The sequence below is a fragment of the Caretta caretta genome, chromosome 7, assembly GCF_965140235.1.
Source record: "Caretta caretta isolate rCarCar2 chromosome 7, rCarCar1.hap1, whole genome shotgun sequence".
NCBI lineage: Eukaryota > Metazoa > Chordata > Testudines > Cheloniidae > Caretta > Caretta caretta.
This window is the reverse complement of record NC_134212.1, coordinates 67,187,516-67,201,080: the sequence shown is the minus strand read 5'-3', so window position 1 is coordinate 67,201,080 and position 13,565 is coordinate 67,187,516. Positions and strand designations below refer to the sequence as shown.

General features: G+C 38.7%; 1 protein-coding gene across 11 annotated transcripts in view; it reads right to left on the bottom strand.

The window, feature by feature from the left end:
- The window catches only part of ZMIZ1 (zinc finger MIZ-type containing 1), a 474,637-nt gene that overhangs the window by 249,313 nt on the left and 211,759 nt on the right, over positions 1-13,565 (bottom strand). The window lies entirely within an intron of this gene.

Below are 13,565 nucleotides of genomic sequence, written 5' to 3'. Positions count from 1 at the left end.
TAATGTCATTATGCTATTTTCAGCATTACTGTCCATTCCTTTACTCAGTTCAAAGTCACCTAAGTTCCATTTTCACTACTTACTTGTAAGGTTCTTACATGCCTTTTTAACTTCTATTCTTAATTAAGAATCCAATTACATTAACAAAAACCCCTCTTCATAAACACTCACCTTGTTACAACGTTCGCATGCTTTTTAATGGGAGACTTGAACAAACAATGGAATTTGTCTTTGTTGACAATGACAACCTGTGACCACATCATACTTGCCCCCTACATAACTAGTAATTAGAGTGCTACAAGTACTATATCACTACTTATGCTGGAGAGCTTCTTTGAAATCTGTGTCTGGCTACTAATTATGATCTCCCCCCTACCCTCGGATATACAGACTCTATGAAATATGGAAGGCAAACTAATTAAAATTTGACAGATTCCATCTTCAAGACAAGCCTCCCAAGATAACAATTTTCCTATTATTACTGAGGAGCTTGATCTCTCTTTTCACAAAGGCACCTTGTCTCCAACTCCCCAAATGTCATAGCAAGTGGTTTATGTTATGCTGTCTGATTTACCTATGTGGTACCATGTGGAGAGACTTCTGGGTTTTTTTAAGCCTACCTAATATTAAAAAAAATTGCTTGGATACCTTCCAGAGTGGGATGTAGGGGTCTGTTTTAGCTCTCAAGATAACCTCCTGCCAAGAGTGGCCACTTTAGATAAAAGATGACAAGTCTCTGAGATAACAACTCTTTCCAAGAAGGAAGGACTCAAAAGCAGACCCATTTCTGAACTTAATGCCTGCTCTTTTGATTCTATTGCTGAGCCTGGTTATTGGTTAGTGCCTATGCTACTTTTACATACTACAGCTACTGCATTCTGTTAGACCCGAAGCGGAAGCCAGCAAGGACCCCTTCCTCACGGTCTATACTCAAATCTGCAGCTCCCACAGGAATCTTTTCAGCGTGCTGCCAATAGCATACACAATCTGCCGATGTTCGTTTTCTAGCCTCACAGTCCCCCTACCAAATAGCACTGTAGTTATAACATTACCAGTGTTCATTTAAATTTCTTCCTATAACTAGGAAGAAAGAATATCCTCTCTCTCTCTCTCACACACACACCCCATTTCTAATTCAATAGGAACATTTCACACTCAGCTCCTTGGTCTGTTTTTTATTACATCAAGGCATTTATCTCAACTCCTTGATTTGTTTTTATTTTATTTTATTTATGTGATGTGTATTAACTCTAAGCAGGGTTTATGTTGACTATTTCAACCATTTTATACACAAAAACAGTCATTTACCAACAACAGAATGGTAAGACAAATACATCTGAACTTTGGACTTAACTTGAAGAGTTTTCCAGTAAATCGCTGAGGCAGAAGATTGAAGTCAGATAATTCAGCATCTTTGGTCATAATCTAGAACTCAAAATACATTCCTTCCCCACCCCAAAATGAGCACCTCTATTATAATATGCTTTCTGAATGGGACTACTCTACCTTGGTTCTCCAGCACATTCAATGACATTATAATTGCCCTGGTTATAACAGTGCCTTCTTTCAAATGTTCAAAATGCTTGGCTTCATGATTGCTGGGGTTATAAAGAGGGTGCAATGTAATTACAAATGCTGAAACCACGACACCAGCTTGTGTAGACAAATCATCGTTGTCTGTTTCAGCTCTCTTAAAAAAATTACTTTTAAAACAGAAAGTCTTTAATGCTATACCACCAGGCAGAAAAGTTTAAGATTATGATAATTTTCTGTTACTATTCTATGGCCATGTCTGATACTTTCTTATCTACATTTCTCTTGCTAAAGACATTTGCTGATCTTAAACCTGGCTTGAATGAATAGCAATTGTTCCCTTCTGGTTTTGAAGGTACTTTGTTTGTCTACCCCATTCACTGGCCTGAAATCAGCAAGGCCTCAGATGGCTGTTGCTATGGTAACTCTGTTCATTCAACACTGGCATATAATGAAGACAATGTGTTTTCCATTTAGATGAGTTTTAGAGCAAAAGAGAGGAGACTCCTGCTTAACAGCCCCCTAGAATGCCAGGGTAATATAATCAGGTTTTCTGTAGTACCAGTTAAAGCATGATGTGTGACTAAAAGAGAGAAAGTTACACTGATATGTACCAATAATTACAGCACTGGCCAAATTAATCAACAGTGCTTCTGCATTTATGTTTATGTTTTAAAGACTTCTCCCTTGAGAACAGAAGTAAAATGCAGTCACAACCAGAAAGCAACAGCTGTGCTCCTACTTTTTCCTATTAATATGACATTTTATACCTCACTGACTTGAAAATGGACTCTTTGGAGCTTCTCTGTAACCCTTATTACTTTCTGCTTCTTTAAGTAGAAAGGATATTTTAAAATACAATCACCATGTGATTATACAGGTAATTTACTTAAAGGGAATTCTAGAAAGATAGTATTATTGATAAAACAGGAACCTGATTTGCTTGGATCAATTCAGTACACAAACAACAGGACTCACCCACTAAAATAATAAAATCAGTACGGGCAGAAATATTTCTTTGATTTGATGCATTTTTCATACCTATGCTGTAAACTATCTTGCCTAGTTTGGTTTTGTTAATAGTAAGTTGAAGAAGAGAATAAACAGTGTATCATGAGAAAGGAAGAAATAGGGATTCTTCCCACAAAGAGCAACAAACAGCAGGAAAGGCTGTTTATTCAATCCACTTAGTATTTGCATGGGATGTACAGCTGAGTATTGTTATTTTAAGTCTATTACTAAACAGGACATTTTAAATGGACATTTGCAAACACAGACACTTGCTAACTCAGCCTTCCCCCGCCTCAAAAAAAAAAAAAAATTATACAGCAGAAACTAGTTTAATCCCTTGATAGATTATAGACCCCCCCCCCCCATGAAAGCCTTTTTCCAGCTTTTATACTACAGCTTCTTGTCTATTTGCTTTTATATCCCTTGTGGACTTCACTCAGGAAAGAAAAAAGGGACTTTGAGATCCCCAGTAATAACAAAGTGGAAAATGGAAATGAGACGTAGTTTTTCTTCTATTTACAGTGGAAACAGTGACTTGAAAATGTTTCACTTTTCCACTGTTTTTGCAGAGCAGTAGGGAGCAAACACTTCCTGAAGGGAAAGCCAGTTTTCCAAGCTCAGATGAAGTCCAAGATTTTACAATTCAAACAGGAAACATCATGTTTCCAATTTACAAGTTCTACACTTAATCAAGTAAGTCCCCCTCCCCTTATTTCACTCCAGAGTGGCCGTGCTGGTGGCAGGAAGGTTTTATTTCTTTTAGGAATCACATTCAGGCCATTTTTGTTTTAAGAAAATAAAGTGGATTTATGTAAAACAAGAATGTGTGTACAAGATTCATGTTTTTCTCCCTTCAAGTTTTCTTCCATGCACTCTTTCAAGCCTCACACATACGAGTAATCTTGACTTTGTCAAGTAGCCCTCATTAAGTAAATTGGATTTTGTGTGTGTGCGTAGGGAAGGGTTACAGAATCATACTCCAAGTTTTGAATTGTGTGAAGGTAGCAGATATTCTGCTTGGTTTAAATAGCCAGTGTGCACAAATAATCAGGTTTTGTGAAGCTATAGACATTTGATGAAATGTTATAACAGTACCAGAGTTTGGAATGTCAACAATTACTGTGCCACTACCTTGTTTAAAATTCCTGAAAACAAAAAAATATTCCTCACTCATGTCCAATTACTCATGTCAAGCCAGGTCTACAATACACACACAACTGTCTCCACACTAAAACCTCTGCCATTTCTAATTGGCTCCCAAATATAAGACCTATATGGATTTCACGCTGTTTTCAAGGGAGCTGACTTTGATAAATTAGGAAACCTAGTGACTAACAATATATTTTGTAAGACTACCTAAGGAAGAGGAAGATGTGTGTCAAAGTCTGTGTTTGTTCCTTTGCACTTCTACAGTTGAAGAAAGCAGTCCTGTTAACGTCTGTCAGATCTTTTCTGGTTCTTCATGCGTGCTGACAGTCAACAGCCTTACTTCAGCCCCTACAAAGCTTAAAACCTGCAGCTGCACTAGCTGGCATGCCTTTTTTTAGTTCCTCTCCCTCCCATTCCTCCTCCCCTTTATTTCTAACTTTTTGTGCCTAGATCAAAAGAACAAAGTCACAAAACCTGACTGAGCTCCAAGTACAGACAAAGAGTAAATTTTAACAGATGACTGTGTGTACATACTTATATATAATCATTTTTTCCTTTTCTCCCAATTTCAAACAAACGTTCTCCTTTCTAAGGGGTGACTACTTCAGTGATCTCAGTTACTGACAGAATACCAAAAAGCAGACACCACTTACGCAAGGAAGACAGCAATATAAATCAAAACAACCTCAGTGTATTTGAACATAGAACTATTGTCATTTCAGACCTTGAAATATAGTCCTTCGTCTCCTGCCAGCTCAGTCAAGATTCAAGGCTATGACCCTCTGGATAAAATGTCAGACAAACCCATTCTGTAGAACCAGCCCACTGAAAATATATTTTGGTTTAAAAGCAATAGCTACAATCACTTACAAATAACGTAATACTTAGTTTCTAGAAGAAAACAGGGGGGTTGAATAGATTACCTGTACTTATGCATCTACATAGACAGTTTTTTAAATTTCAGTGTCCACATGAAGATCTGTAATGTTTAGATATAAAAATAATTATATCTTAAAATGAAATTATGGTGAATGTAGCTTGATAGGAGCCAGAGACAAACTTTCAAGCTAGCTTGACAAACTAGCTTTAAAATCCACCCAGAGTAACATTGTTCAGGCCTAACAAACTATTCAGTACAGGATTTTTTCTCTCTCTTCTTTTGTGGAGAAATGACTTCAGCTTTACTATACTAATTAGAAATAAAAAAGCATATGAAAAAACTAGACAACAGCATATGGAAGACATCACTAAAGAAGTAGAACAAAAAAAATCACAAATAAACTAGAAGAGATGAGAGAAGAAAACTTGAAAGGGAAAAAGGCTAGAAACATCTCCCTGTTCAACAAACATAACCAAAACAACAGCCACAGCAAAAATCCTTCACCAAAAAACATTTAACAAAACAAGTTTGAATTGCTATATTCTAAAATGGGACTGCATATATTTAGGCCCTGATTCAGCGATGTGCTTATGCATTAATATTATTTGTATTGCAGTAACACCAAGATAGGTACACTAGCCATGGACTAGGACCCCATTGTGCTAGGTGCTGTATGGGCCGAACTTTAAGCATGTGAGTAGACCTTTGACGTGACTCACAAGATTAATGGTAGGTACATGCTTAAATACCTTAGTGTTGAGAAACTACTCCTGAATTTTGCAATTCATTGGATTATTATTGCTAAAATATTTAGAGGAATCTGGAGTCTGAAAATATCCTAATTTTAAGAAACAAAATGGGCAGGTCCTCAGTTGCTATAAATGTTAATAGCTACATGAAGATAATGGAGATATGACCATTCACACCAGCTGAAGGTCTGCCCCAAGTTATTTTAACAAAAGAGTATTTGCCTTTTTTAATATAAATATATATATATATCTTTTACTTTTCACCATTATGTGTATGAACAGCAACTAGCACCCTCATCTTAGTTGTGGTGCTATTATAACACAAATAAATAACAGGAAGAATTTGTGCTGCTTACTTATAATTCTTTATTTAGTTTGGACAACGAAAATTAACTAGTCTATTTGAATGTTCTGGTTTTGCTTAACTGATTAACAGTAACAACAATTAATAATACATAATAGCAGCAGCTCCATGGTGCAATCTTTAGATTTCCAATGTTGCAGGGAATGTTTAAATATAAAATAACATAAATTTTAAATTCATTTTCCCTGTGTGTCCCTTATATAGATTAGGCCCCTACACCGCACTGGCTTCTGCTAGCACAGATCTATGCAGCTTCTCACAGGCACAGAACTACATGCTAGTGGATCCTTTTGTAGAACAGAACTAAAGCTTTCATGTGCAAATGGCTTTGAAAAAATAATTGTGTCCACAAAGCACATAAATAATAGTTTCTCAAATTATAAGCTACCTCTTATGTACTCTTATTAGCTTACACATACTGAATAAATCAAGAGGAAGATTTTTTTTAAATGACAGTATTTAAAATATATCAGTATAGAGGCTGACAAGTTATGCATGCTTGTTTATGACCTATTAACAAAGTTTATGCCCTACACACAACAGAGTTCTTCACACTCTAGATTTTCCCTAACCATAACCTTAACAAACTATACACATTTGCAGCAACAAAATGCAATTTTATGGGAGGAGATTTACTTGGCTAAATGTCCAGTAGTTCTTATTTTGCCCTTTCTGTATTACACTATTGTTTATCAGCTGAGAAATGCTGTTTAATAGAAATATCATAGCACTAGCAAACACCATGGCTAAACTAAATCCTAATGTAAACTCCAGTTAGACGGCTTTTACATTGCTTTCATTTGCTGTGTGTGTACAGTTGCAGACTTTAAGATAATAATATTGCTCAGTAATAGCAATAGTTTAATTTCATGTTGTAACACCCTAATGACTTTATTGTTTCACTCCCATTCGAATTCCAATAGCTATTACCATTTAAACACCTGTATTATCAAAGAGTTGTGCATGAATGCCTTCCAGATAATTTACTTATGTTACAAAAGACTAATTCAGTGGAAGCCTATATGTTTCTCTAACTGTTGCACCATTTATCTTCTCTAGCATAACTGGAATTCATCAGAAGAACTGCCTAAAATTAAAACAAGTCATACTTCAGCTGATATACAGTTTTTATTTCCTTCCATCTGATAACCAAACAGAGCCAGAAAAATAAAGATCAATTTTAATTTTGGAGACACGTATAAAATATTCCATGGTGGCAAATTCATTGCTACATACAATTAAGAAATCTAAGCTTCTCAGACTGTACAGCTAAACAATACATTTAGGCTGACAATTTGAGATTAACCAGTAGAGGCTCAACTATCATTTAGTATCTGAAGAATGTAGTTGACTCCTCCACAGAGTAAACTAACAACATGAGACCAGTGGAGGGCATGTAAGTCAAATGTGGGGATGTCTCTAACTGATTACACTGTCAGTGCGACATCAAAGAGGAAAAAATGACCAATAAGATTAAATTACACTTTATCTGTTAAAAAGTGACCCATCAATCTAACATCATATCAAATTATGAGAGCTAAGCAAAAGCTTGATAAATTTTTTGTCCCATTTGTCAGCAAAATTCAAACATTTAATGAAAAACGTAATTGAAATTTCAAAAATTTTCAACTAGGTCTACAAATTATTGCTTGACTCCCACTACTAGCAACATGTAAATGAAGAAAAGCCTCCAGAAGAAATGTGGAAGTCATAACTAGAGACAAGTACTTGAACTATATTTCCATATATAAATACTTTCCAACAAGTTAACTCACTGATACTTCTGTGCATTATCTAGTGTCCAGACAACTGAATGTGGAATCTCTTGGGGCATGAATGGTTGGAATGATGACATTTAATGACTTGCAACAGCCAGGTTGCACGCAATGTGATCCTTTAGGCCCTGTCTTGAACAAATACTGCCATGTTAACCTGGTCACCACTCAGCTGTCTCGTAATCTGGTGAGAAACATGGTTCCAATTTGTACTAAAGTCTAGACCGTAACAGTGATTCGTTATCAAGCTGAAGCATCCTTTACTAACACTTCAGTAAAAGCTCTTTAGAGTGGTTATCAAATGTTACTATGGTCCAAACTTCACTAAAAATTACATCCAAGACCTTGCCCCTGCAGTGGAGGTAACTGTGGGACCAATGCCCATAAACAGGTTAGGAGGCAAAGGAGTTGTAAGCAGCTTCCCTGCCATGGTGGTGCTTGTAGTCATAATCTTAGCTCCCTCTGCTCTCCCACGTGCCTTTTTATTCATGACTTTCTTGGTACCTCAAATGATTCTCATTTTACAGATTACCATTTATTTACACAAATACACTGCATCTACTTTAATCATAGGTGTGTTGCCAAGTGTTACATCAAGCACGCGTTCAACAGACAAAACAGGGAGCTCCAAAACAACAGCACCTGTAGATCTTACAAAAGAAAAAACCTCATGCCAGCTCTTCCCAACCCCTCACGTTCCACCCAAGTCTGACACAAGGGCCACTTCTATGCTGCTTTCCTGAAAACTTTTCCATCTACAAGACCAGAGTTCATATCAACAACAAATCTACATGGGGAATGCTATAGGAACCATTCCTGTAGTAAGCCTGAAGTGTAACAAAGTATTCTTTAATTTGAAATTCTCTCTTGATTTTTCTATTAAAGATACCCAAGACCCCTTTAATAAAACAATTAAATATAAATACGCATTTCTCTGACACACAAAACTGTAAAGTATATTCTTCATAGCATAAAATGAAAAATATTTCTGCACTGAACCAGCTCCCCATGCAATATAAAGAATCTCTCTCTCTCTCTCTCAAACACCAAATATTTGGTGACGCAGACAAAGACCTTGTTTGTCAAAATCCATTAAAACCAGGCATGCCAACATAATTAGTCTGGCCTCAGCATGGGTGGGATTGCTTTTTGAAGTCTCTTCTAGCCCTACATTTCTTTGTTTCTATAATGTGCATATTTCTTAATCATGGAGGAAATAATAAAAAACATATATATTTTTAAAACAAGCTTTTCACCTATAAAAAGAAAAGCAAAAGTTGAAAATAAGAAATATGTATTTCAACCACTGCAAGGAAATGCACAATATGACAGCACTGATAATTTTATTTTAGGGTTCAGATGACTCATGGGATTGGTAATTCTATATGGAACTTCTCTGATTTAATTTCCCTGGCGCAAAGTTGGTCTATGTTTCAGAAGTAGTCGTGACCAGCCACTGTGACTTTCTAAAGGTGTTTCGTGGCCTATGTGAATCAGCGTGTGATCTCAGTCTAACTTTTAGTTAGAGCTATCTGCAATACAAGAAACCAGCACCACAACCAAGACGTGTTTGCTGTCTCAGTCAAGGACTGCATGGGAATAGAGACTGAATCATCATTACACCCTAAGGCGTAGGTACCTTTGAAGTCAGGATTGATGATCTTTGGGAGGATGTTTGTGGGAAGCTTATACCACTAGAGTTGGATCTATTCTGTGGATACTTTAGGGATGCGAAGTTAAATTTTGACATTATTGTATATACTGTATACACATAAAGCTTTATCCTGAGAATACTATGGCATTTGTAAGATATGGGGCTGAAATGTATCCTAAGTAAAAACAGAAATGTTTGATATTTTTAATATAGTTTAACATTTCATGAATTGTTCATTATTACTAGGTGTTAATGCAGAACCCTCATTAATGCAAAGATTTAGGTTCAGTGTAAACCCTAATTAAGAATGACACTATATTTTTTCCCCTTAGAGGAAAAAATTGATACCTGCATCCCCTGTGTATTATAAACATAAATATCTGTGCTTGAAAGCAGATCCCCTCTGCTGATGGGAATCATAATGAAGTCTTGCTTTTGTGATCTTAACATACGATTCATTTTCCCTGTGGTACGGAGACACATTTTCCGTGTGAAAGACTAAAGTGTTTCCTTTCTACATTCTGTGTCACATATGAACAGGCCATTATTTGCCGATATTGTGCATTATTTTCTTTAAAAAACAAAATATGCAATAGAAAATAAAGGCTGTTTTTCTGCTCTCCACCAAATATTCCACAAAAAAGAAATAACTTGGAAATTATTATTAATTATTATTATTATTGCTATTATTATTGGTGGTAGCAAAGAACACACACACACGCGTGCGTGCACACAGTGGCAAATTAAATTATTTCTATGCATGAGATTCAAAAGACTCAATATGAATTTGTCAAGAGAGAACCTGCAGTCATGTCCATTAAGTATTATTTCAACAGTAGAAAAACAGTAGACCTGCATAGTATTTTTTGAAGAAAAAAGTTTTTAAAACATGACTAATAAATTCCATTGACAGGCACTGCAATTAAGATTTTTGTCTGTGTATCAAAACCATCATTTAACAGACCTCTTCTTTAATCTCTTTAACAAGTCAACTTTCAGTCTATTTAGGAGGTAACATGAGTGGAACAGCTCTCACATCACGATCTTCTGCTTTTCCAAAAATGTTCAGTATTTATGGAGATTCAACAGTCCTAACACTACTTCTGTCCACATAGAATCTTTCCCATTTAGCTCAGAACTAAGGTCCTTGAACTCTCAGGGGCTGGATGATTCAAGCCCAAGCCAAGCTGGGACCTGGGGTTCAGGCCCTATTGCTTTGTAGGGTAAACATAGCTCCCCGACTCGGATCCTGGGAGTCCACCAAAAGCAACACACAATCCCATAGGCCGACTTCCTTTGTCCTCTCTATCCCAAGGAACTCCAGCAGACCCCAGGGAAATGGGAGCAGGCCCCCTTGGTGTAGTGCAGCAGCTCGGTGGGTCAGTGTTTAACCCTTCCATTGTCTTCTGAACACTGAGCTGCTAACAAACCAGCAGAGCTTTCTGTGATTGTAATGGAGATTGAAGAGAAGTCTTCTGCAAAGCACACTGCACCTTGGGCAACTCTCTGACATCATGATCACTGCATGATGGGTTTGACCAGATGCTGGGCACTGTCCCAAGCACAGAGGTATCGGTGGTGCACAGTGACCTGCTCAGCCGAGATGGCGTCCTGCTGGCTCCAGAATCCAGCACGGGCACTGATTGGGAGCCAGCAGCAGGCACTGAGTGAGGACCGTGAAGTGCTGTCTGGTGCTAAAACCAGTCTCAGAGGAGGTTTTGGAGGAGAAGCAGCAACAGCACATCCTGGGACCATACTCAGAGGAGCTGTTTAATGCCCACCTGTGACAAACTGGGACTGTTCTTAATGTTGCCTCTGAATACTGTAGGGGTGCCTCAGTTTCCCCTATGCATTTCTTAAGTCTCTAGGTGGTGGGATAAGGGGGTGTAATTGTTGCAGAGCAAAGGGCCAGTGTACATAAATGGCCGACACTCTGTCTCCTGGCAAAACTGATGGCCTGGGCCCTTCCCCCCGCAAGGTGATAGCTAAAGGTGTTGGAGAACAAAGGAATGAGGTGACCTCCTGGCCCGGGAAAGGGACAAAGCCCAGAGGAGGAGGGGGTGGAGAGTGAGTCAGTTGGGGGCTGGCTGGGGATGTGGAGTGAAGTGCAGATGTGGTTCTCTGGCTCATTGCTCCCCAAAATGAACCCAACTGTGGGGTCCTGTTCTCTGTACCTACAAGCTCTGTTTTAGACCTGTCATCTAATAAACCTCTGTTTTAGACCTGTCATGCTGTCATCTAATAAACCTCTGTTTTACTGGCTGGCTAAGAGTCACGTCTGACTGTGAAGTTGGGGTGCAGGACCCTCTGGCTTTCCTGGACCCCGCCTGGGTGGACTCACCATGGGAAGTGCATGGAGGGGCAGAGGATGCTGAATGTTCCAAGGTCGGATTCCGAAAGGCGGAAGCCGTGTGAGCTTCTTGTCCTGAAGACAGTCTGCTCACAGAGAGGAGACTTCACCAGTCCTGACTGACTTTGTAGGGAGCAGTTCCAGAGCATCACCTGGGGACTTCGTGACACCAACCCCTGGGGAACAGCTGGCTGCAGAGACTGTAGCAGACAAGAAAGTGATCGGAGCTGCCCCTGAGCTCAGTAAGTTTCTGGCTCCATTTTAATGTTTATTAATACAGTAATGGGAGGGATTTCCATTCTATGAACCAATTCAAAATTAAAGGCCCCACCTAGCAGCGTGCATCCACTAATGTCAGATTGTGTGCCACCAGCAGCCTGGCTCCCCTCACTCCCCATTAAAATGGTGACCAGGAAATGAAAACAGTAAAAATGCCTTGAATGGGAATTTTAATTTGAGATGGCATAGATTTTTGTTAGAGCATTCCTGTTTCTTAAAAATAATAACGTTGCCATGCCTATAAGTACACTGTGCTGTAACCACTCGATAGTGTAACACGCCACATGACAACAGTGAGTCGAGGGGAGGGGAGGTGGAAATGTTTTCCATTTACAATCTCGTCCATTTCAGTTAAAGGCAGTCCATAGTGTTAGAGAGCTTATTCCTTCATTTTCCCACTTCCCTGGTCCTTCTCGCATGAACAGAGAGCAACAATACCCGAAGTCCGAAGGTGCAAACAATTCGATGTTTATTGGGGTGAACTTCCAGCAAGCTTAAATACAAGTTCCTTTTTCCTTATTTTCAAATCCCAACTTACTTCCTGTTTGCCCCTAATTTATATAGTAATATTCTTAGCTATACCTTAACCAATCATTCTACTGAAATTTAACTAACCAATCCTAACATATTGTAACATGATTAGCTAACCAATTATATCCCACCACCTTAATTAGTTTACACCCAGCAAAATTAATTATACAGCAGACAGAAACAATCACAGAACCAGACAGAGACCATGCCAATAAACAATAGCAAAGTGGGAACTATAATGACAAAACAATACAGAAGTGAGGATTTCACAACTACATCTATGAAGACATAAGAGTTTCCCAGCTGTGTCTATTGATAAGTGAGTTCTTACCAGACAGAAAACTATCAACCTCAATTTCCTTTTACATTTTCTAGGCACTTCCCTTTCTCTGGAGGTGATAGGCACTATCAGGACAGGATTGTATTCCTAACAGCCCAATAGCACCTTCTTTCAATGTGACTACTTTGGAATGTGAGGATGTGACCGGTCGCTTCCCAGCTTATGGCTGCCTCTGTCGCTTAGCCAAAGGCCTTAGCCTAAGAACAGGGCCTCAGACTGTCACAGTAAGAGAAGGACCTGGCAGACAGTGATTTTGATTCTTTCTTTTATACCTCTAACTAGCCAAGTGACAAGAACACACCTAAATTCTTAAAGTACAGGCCTTTACAGACAGGCCTGAATATCTATATCCTAACACATAGGTGACAAAATCGTTTCTGGACAAAATTCAAACCGCATTTGAATTTGGCACAACGTGGTGTGGGGGAGGAAAGGGAGTAAGGAAGATGGCTGTGGAGTTCCATGTGTTTGCATGTAACCATAAGTCTCAGCCATGTGGAAGCTAATGCATCATCCCATTGATTCCATCAAGAATTGTGACCCAATTCTGGGGGCTCAGAGCTGCAAACTTTTCCATATTGAAGCAAGAACTCTAGATCAGTGCTACTCAAAGAGGTGGTCTGTGGACTGGCGCCGGTCCGCAAGCCATCGGCTGCCGGTCTGCGCACATGTTGGAAAAAAAAATTGCCAGTCCCCCACGTCAGATAGCTTGAGAAGCACTGCTCTAGATAGATGGTCACATTACGGAGAATGACAGATTTTCCAGGACCAGCTCAATAGTTGACCAGCTCACTCTACTCATAGATGTGCTGTTCAGTCATTATACATTTGAATACTTGGGTTGCATCCACTACAGGTTTCCCAACAGCAACTTGGAATAACATCTCCCTTTGGCAATTGGGCACAACAAGAACTTTTATGTCTCCAAAATGCAGAAGTCCTGAAATGAT